We start from the raw sequence: 8,354 nt of genomic DNA on the forward strand, positions 1-8,354 counted from the left end.
AGTATTAAAATAAAATTATATTTCGTAGTACATTATGTCCTTTCGATTTCATTAGTAGACATAACAATGCACGTTAATTTTAATATCAGTTGTCTACTTAGTATAAAATTATATTGTGTATCAAAAATAAAATTCGGAAACATCTTCATAAATAAAAATTACTTAAGCAATATTTGTTGTTGTTCGTGATTGATTTTTGGATCACGCTCTGGATGTATTGGAAATTTTGAATAACATATCACTATAAGTACATCTTATTATTTATACATGTATTAAGTGTTTCTCAAATAAAAAATATGGATCAAGTGGCGAACAACTTGTTCATCATTATATATTTTGTACGAAGTAGGTTTTTCCAATAATCTCCAAAAATTCTTATTTTTCCTTGAATAGTTCTTTTTTTTTTTTTTTTGAAACATTCCTTGAATAGTTCTTAAAACAAACAAATAAATAAACAGTCTAGTTTAATAATTTTATGCATGAATGATAATCTCTTCTTCCAACTCTTTGTCTCGTATTACTTGTAACAATATGCTTTACAATCACCTGGTCAACGAACGTTTAATCTCTTTCAAACAACACATATGTGATTCACTATTTTACAGTCTTATCGAGTTCAATTCACCTTACCGAATAAGAGAACCTCATATAGTAACGTGTACACGTAATTTATAATTAATGCATACTTTAACTGATAGAGGGTAGCGATTCGTTTACTCGTAAATAACCTACTTCATTCTATGGTTTGTCCACAGTTTTATATAGTTACGTACATATAAACCAAGAAAAGAAAATACAGAGTAAATCACACAGATGTTTCCGTACAAAGTAGAATGTGGAAAAAGAAAGATGCGTGTATTATTGGTGGATTGGAGTGTAATCAACCATAAATATTCTATTAACCTTTTCTTGGTTTAATTTATTACTCAAAGTTTATATTCTAATTCTACTTCTAGTAGCTAACTAGGTTTTAGCTTGCATTTTTAATTATATTTTATTATCTTATGGCAGACATTATCTAGATTAACAAAAAAAAATTATAATTATTGAAATAGTTAATATATTGATTCTTAATTATTATCCATATAAGTTACATTTTATATACCGTTATAGTTGGTTATAATATTGCTACAATCTGATTTCATTTTATTAAATATTATAAAATTTTTATGTTGACTAGATGTGTCACGTGACTAAAAAGTATATAAATGTATGTACAAAATATATTTAAAAATATCTCAACCCAAGATTTAATGTCTCACATACCTACAATTTTTGGATACAATTTTTGGATACATATTTGAAATTATGTGAATATGATATTGAGTAACCTATTCCGAAAAAAATGAGTATTCTCTCCATCCCCGGCTATATATTGTATGAAAGGGTAAAGTTGTGATCTACTGGTCTTACGTTCTTAGTTAAAAATAGAGATTGAGTGATATTACTTTTAAAACGACGTTAAATGTTAAATAAAACGAAGAGAATAGATGATAAGAGTATATAAGAAGCATGTTGGTACATTAGCTTAGCTTGTTTAACGGACGTGTTAATAGGGGCTAGACATGCTTAATTATATTAGGTGTTTGATATTATTCCAAGTTGTCTGATTTGGCTGTCGGGATGATGATGTTGATTTAAGAGCCTTGATTAAGTAAAATGTACAAGTAGTTAATTTAATTTTAGCAATTTGATTGGACCTACATTTTTGGGATTCTAATTTAATTCACGGGAAGATGAAATAGGTGATAAATATTAAATAATGTCTACAACCGTAGTAAAGTAATACAAATATAATATCCAATAATTTAGCCCCAAATCTATCTCAAATGGTCGTACGATTAGTGTATAAATGTGAACTATTTCAACGACCTCGAATTTCAGTTAGGATTATTGATGATGATGTACTGATGTTTACACAAGCATCATGTGGGTTTTAATTTGATTTTTAAATTTTTAAGTTTCAAGATATTATTTTCATAATGTGTTTTCCTTGAAAAATTAAGTTTAATAATAATAAAAATATATATATATATATATATATATATATATATATATATATATATATATATATATATATATATATATACAAGCAATTAATTATTACAATGGCACTTTTATAAAATCTTCCCTAAAATCTACTTGTATACAATTTTTATTTAACATTAAGTTTGATCCTTTATTTTCATAATACTAATGAAACATTCCTATAGAGTTTAGAATTTTCATTTTGAGGAGAAAAAAAATATATGAATCATGTAAATTCTTGTAAAATTATTAAATACATCTCGATGTATAACTTTAAAATATTACTCGCAAGTTTCTATATTGCATAATTGAATACATTGATGCTTATTAAATACAGATTACAGAGTAGTTTAATAGTGTGTATAGTATTTCCCTGGAATAAAGGAGCGCATATATTGTAATTGAATCAACAGTGAGGAATATTAAGTTACAAACAAACCCTACAACTCACACACTACATCACAAAGACCCAACTCACATTTGCACCACAACTCACATTAATAATAATGGCATAGCCTGCACATTATCAATGACCCATGTATAGGCCCCAAGTAATAGACTAATAGCACAATTGGATTAAGAATAATATAATAAGCGATCGGACATTTTTTTGAGGAAATAATTGACATTTTATGAATGTTAACAAGTTAATTTTAAAGGGTACAAAAAGAATCCAAAAGTCTTACAATAACCGGTAATAGAGGGATACTTTACAAAAGAAGATGGGTACGGTGTCAATGAAGAGTAAACAAGGCACTTACCATGAATTAGTACACCACTTATCAACATCATGGTCAAATTCACATTTTTGGCCCTCCAATAAAAAAATTCAAACAAATTACTCAATAATAATAATAATCTAATATATAATTTAAGAGTTTTTTTCTCCAACTTTCATTCACAGCACTCCAAATTCCCATCCCCGCAATTCTAGCCCTCCTATTTTTTTTATTTTTTTTTTTTTATTTTTTGAAAAAAATAACCAATAACCACCATTGTTAGTTTGTTACTCATAACTACCCGTATCACTCAATTAAAATCTAGCCCTCTATTAAAAAAAAAAAAACAACAACATAATAAAGAGTGTTTTTTTCTCCAACTTTCATTCACAGCACTCCAAATTCCCATCCCTGCAATTCTAGCCCTCCTATTTTTTAATTTTTTTTTTTTTTTGAAAAAAATAACCAATAACCACCATTGTTAGTTTGTTACTCATAACTACCCGTATCACTCAATTAAAATCTAGCCCTCTATTAAAAAAAAAATAACAACATAATAAAGAGTGTTTTTTTCTCCAACTTTCATTCACAGCACTCCAAATTCCCATCCCTGCAATTCTAGCCCTCCTATTTTTTAATTTTTTTTTTTAAAAAAAAAAATAACCAATAACCACCATTGTTAGTTTGTTACTCATAACTACCCGTATCACTCAATTAAAATCTAGCCCTCTATTAAAAACAAAAAAAAAAAAAAAAAAAAAAAAAAAAAAAAAAAAAAAAAAAACATAATAACCACCCTTTAATAACTATCACTTCTACTATTTTTTTTTTCTCATAATATATACTATACAACATATACCCCGTGCATGAGCACGGGTAATTAATCTGTCAAAATATAATAGTAATAATAATAAGAAGAAAAGGCAAAAAGATTTACTGGATTAAATTACTCTCATTCATGTTTTTTTTTTTAAAAAAAAATAAATCATTTATGCGTGTAATCAAGGAGAACGAGGATAGCCTTAAGGCTAAGGTGCTTATCAATCCTTGTATTTTTAACAAATGCATCGTTGTCATGGTTAATAAATTTTAATATTGATCATGTGACACGCTCTTGTCTATTTACGAAAAGGGGCAAATCAGGTGAGGGGATAAATATGATGGTTAAAAACTTTTGACTTTGTGAGCCTATACCTAAACAAACTAAGTGACCATCGAGTTAGAGCTAGACTAGAGAGTGGACAATCTAGCCTATTGGCAAAAATAATTGAGCCGAGAGTGAATAGGGGCTAATTATGGTCAAGCAAATTGAGTCGGGCAGCAAGCCAGGTCCAATGTTGAAATTTATATATATGTTTTGGAACTCTTACTTGTCATTACTAATTTGTTTTGGATTTAAGGGTGATTTAAAATAATCGACAATATACGATATCTCATATCTCTATAAGCATAACACAAGTATTAAACTAACCAATGTCATTTTGGGTGTAATTAAAGGAGCAGTGATCATTTAGAATTTAATATTCTTATATATATACGTGTCCATTATAAACATTTCAAAGTACCTCAATCGCTCATCTCTATTCAATTCTTTACACACACACACACATATATGATCATGTTTGGTGATTTTATACTCCCTTTGTTCTCGAAAGTTTGTATGAATTTTCGATCCACAGTTAGACTATTTCATTTTTGTTGATTACATTTTACTAACTTATGCATTTTGTTGTACATTCTCTATACATGTTTTTATTTTAAAACTTGTCAAAACCAAAATTCTCTAGTAAATGAGTGAATTAAAGAAAGAGAACCGTTTTACTCTGTAATATATAATTAAATTTTATAAAAATTATGCATTGAAACAAACTTAATAAAATGAATATAATTGCATAACATAGTGGCAAAAAATGGTTAAAGTTTATAAAGTTTTTCCATGATAATTAAAGTATGCCGTCTAAAAATATAACAAGTCGTGAGAGTAATAATAATAATTTTTTTATAAAGAGTCATAATAATAATAATAAATTTATTGGGAAAATATTGTATGACTAGGATTATGTTTTTATAAGAACCTACTGTACAGTACTTTGTACTGCTTTTAAGGTTTACCTCCAAAAAAATTTACCACCCTTTTTACCAAAAAAAAAGCTACAGTTCTTCTAAGACTCAACCCAAAAATTGCAAAATTATAGAATTATAAATTTTCCAAATTGGGGGTACTTTTGTAAATTTATCATATGAAACGTCAATCAACAAAAAGAACTCATCATGTCTCAACTTTTTTTTTTCTTAAAAAATAAATAAAAATTAAAAAAATCAAAAATAAAAAAGATTTATATACAGCTTTTCTCCATTATCATATCCCAATCACCCAATCCTCAATTTTTTTCTACACTTTCTCTCTCCATTATTTTTTTTTTGCCCTAAATTTCATCTTCTTCTTCCTATTATTTTCACAATATTTTTCCCAAAAGAAAAAAAAACCTATGTAGTTATTAGTAGTATCTGATAGATATTATAGTTTACGATAATATTTGTCGCAGAGCTAGGATATTTTGTATATATTTTTGATATATTTTGTATACTTATCTTACTAGATTCCTAACGAGATTAGGACTAGGATTGTAACCCTATATATTATGATCAATGGTACACACTCGATTGAGGAGTTTTCCCGAAATCTAACATGGTATCACAGCCTACGTTATCGATCTAGCTTCCGCAATTTTTTCTTTTTCATTATTCTTAATTTTTTCTTTGTTTTCATTGCTCTCTGCCTACTACTTTCTCACGCATCCCATAGTTTCTTCTTCCCCTGTTTACTTAATTAACTCACGCCATGAGTAAGGATGGTGATGGTGCCCAGCCCCCACAGCCTCCTACCTCCGAGTTTCATCCTGCACTAGGTGTAAACAACATCAAGAATGCGATCCCGCTAATTCTTGATCGAGAAAAGGTCCAATACTCTAATTGGGTAGAACTCTTTGAGTGTCATGCTCATGCCTTCAATGTTCTAGACCACATTGATCCCAAAACTCCCAAACCAACGGACATCTCTGAAGCTATGTGGAACCGACTTGATTCGGTAGTGAAAAATTGGATTTATGGCACAATTTCTGCAGATTTACTTGATACAATCCTAACCAAGGGAGCAACGGCTCAACAAATTTGGGATAAACTCAAAGCGATTTTTCAGGATAACAAGAACACTAGAGCCGTATATCTTGAAAATCAATTTAACGCTTTGCACCTTTCCAATTTCCCTGACATCTCTTCTTATTGTCGTCAGTTAAAGACTCTCAAAGATCAATTAGCTAACGTCGATCAACCCGTGTCGGAACAAAAATTGGTTATTCGGCTTGTCTCGGGCCTTGTTAACACGGACTTTGACACCGTGGCTACAATGATTCAGCAGACTGAACCCCTTCCTTCGTTCGAGACAGCTAGGTCTCGATTGCTTCTCGAAGAATCCCGGCGATCCAATGAATCCGCTCCAGCTGCACAATCTTTCCTTGCACACCAAGGAGAGTGTTCTTCGGCTCCAAGCCAAGCCACCCAGTCAGGCCAACCACGTGGTGGCGGCGGCGGTGATGGTCGGCAGTCTGGCCGCGGCACGAGCTCCGGCAGAGGAGGTAAGGGCGGCAAGGGTCGTGGTAGGGGGCGTGGCCAAGCTCCAAGCAAATCCAACGCTGCTCAACAACAGCAACCACAATCTCAAGGCCCCCCTTCACAAAATCAGTGGGCCGGCCCACCTGCCCAATTACCTTATGGTTATACTTGGGCTCCTATGTGGTCTCCACAACCTAACTGGGTCAGGCCTCCTTACCCATATCCTCAAGCCCAGATCAGAGGACATCAATATTCACAAGCACCGGCCCAACAGCAAAGTTTCATGGCAACCCAACAGCCCCACGGACAACTCATGACTCCCACAGAGCTCGGGAATGCTTTTTCAACTATGACTTTGGCAAATCCAAATGACGGTTGGTATATGGACTCCGGTGCATCGTCTCACATGACAAACAACTCTGGTATTCTCTTACCCTTGTTTAATTTAAGCACGAATAATCATATTTTAGTTGGTAATGGTCATCGTATTCCAATTTTTGGTTATGGTCACACAACCTTTCCCGATAACAAATTAGCCCTTCGTGATGTTCTCTTTGCCCCACAAATTATTAAGAACCTTATTTCAGTTAGAAAATTTACCTCTGACAATTCGGTTTCTATAGAATTTGACCCTTATGGTTTTTCTGTGAAGGACCTTCGCACGGGGAAAATAATCACGAGATGCAATAGCCACGACGACCTCTATCCAGTCACTACCACTACACCAACATCTTGCCTTGCCACCTCCCTCACAGCCGTTTCTTCATCCACATGGCATGATCGACTAGGACACCTTGGAGCCCCTTCTTTAAATTTTCTTAGGAATAGTAATTTTATTGATTGTAATAAGGAGCAAGTCTCCACCTTTTGCAATTCTTGTCAACTTGGAAAACATACTAGACTTCCTTTTTATTCCTCTAATAGCAAAACTACTTGTGCTTTTGATATTATTCATGCTGATTTGTGGACATCTCCAATTCGTAGTACTTGTGGTCACAAATATTACTTAGTTCTCCTAGATGATTTCACTCATTATGTGTGGACCATTCCTCTTGTTTATAAATCTCAAGCTTTTAAAAAATTCTTAGCCTTTAAACAATATGTGCACACACAGTTTGAAAGACCCGTAAAATCCTTTCAAAGTGACCATGGTCGCGAATTTGACAACGACCCCTTTAAACAATTTTGTATTGATCATGGTATTGTCTTCCGCTTCTCTTGTCCTCACACTTCATCCCAAAACGGGAAAGCCGAGAGAATGATCCGCACTCTAAATAATATCAAGCGCACTATGCTATTTCATGCCTCCTTACCACCTTCATACTGGAATTATGCTCTTGAGACGGCTACTTATATTCTTAATATATTACCCACTAAGGTTCTCAAAAACATAACTCCGGCTCAAGCCTTGTTTGGAGTCATACCTTCCTACACTCACATTCGTGTTTTTGGTTGTCTTTGTTTTCCGAACCTTTCCTCCACTATTCCTAATAAATTAGCTCCTAGGTCCGCTCCTTGCATTTTCTTGGGTTATCCACCAAATCACCGTGGTTATAGGTGTTTAGACCTTCACACTCATAAAATCATTTTTTCTAGACATGTTACTTTTGATGAGTCAACCTTTCCATATCAAAACTTGGAAAAATTTAGTCTAAAATCTTATGATTTTTTGGGTGAAAGTGAGTCGTCTCCTTTACTCACTCATGCCATTTTTCGCCATCTTACACCTACTGCCACCCCAACCCACAATGCAGTCAGCCCAACCCCACAAACTAAAGGCCCATCTAGCTCCACTACAAGCCCAAATAACCCCCTTAGACATACGGCCCAGCAATTAACCCATACCCCTCCCAACTCACCTTTGCAGCGTACTCCTCAACCAAACAGTGGACACACTGACTCACCTACGGCCCCACCCTCACCACCTACTTACACACCGCCGCCTATGCGTGGCATCCCACCCATACAGCCTACACGACCACCACCCCCATCGCC

This window comes from Chenopodium album, chromosome 5, assembly GCF_948465745.1.
Source record: "Chenopodium album chromosome 5, dcCheAlbu1.1, whole genome shotgun sequence".
Classification (NCBI taxonomy): Eukaryota; Viridiplantae; Streptophyta; class Magnoliopsida; order Caryophyllales; family Amaranthaceae; genus Chenopodium; species Chenopodium album.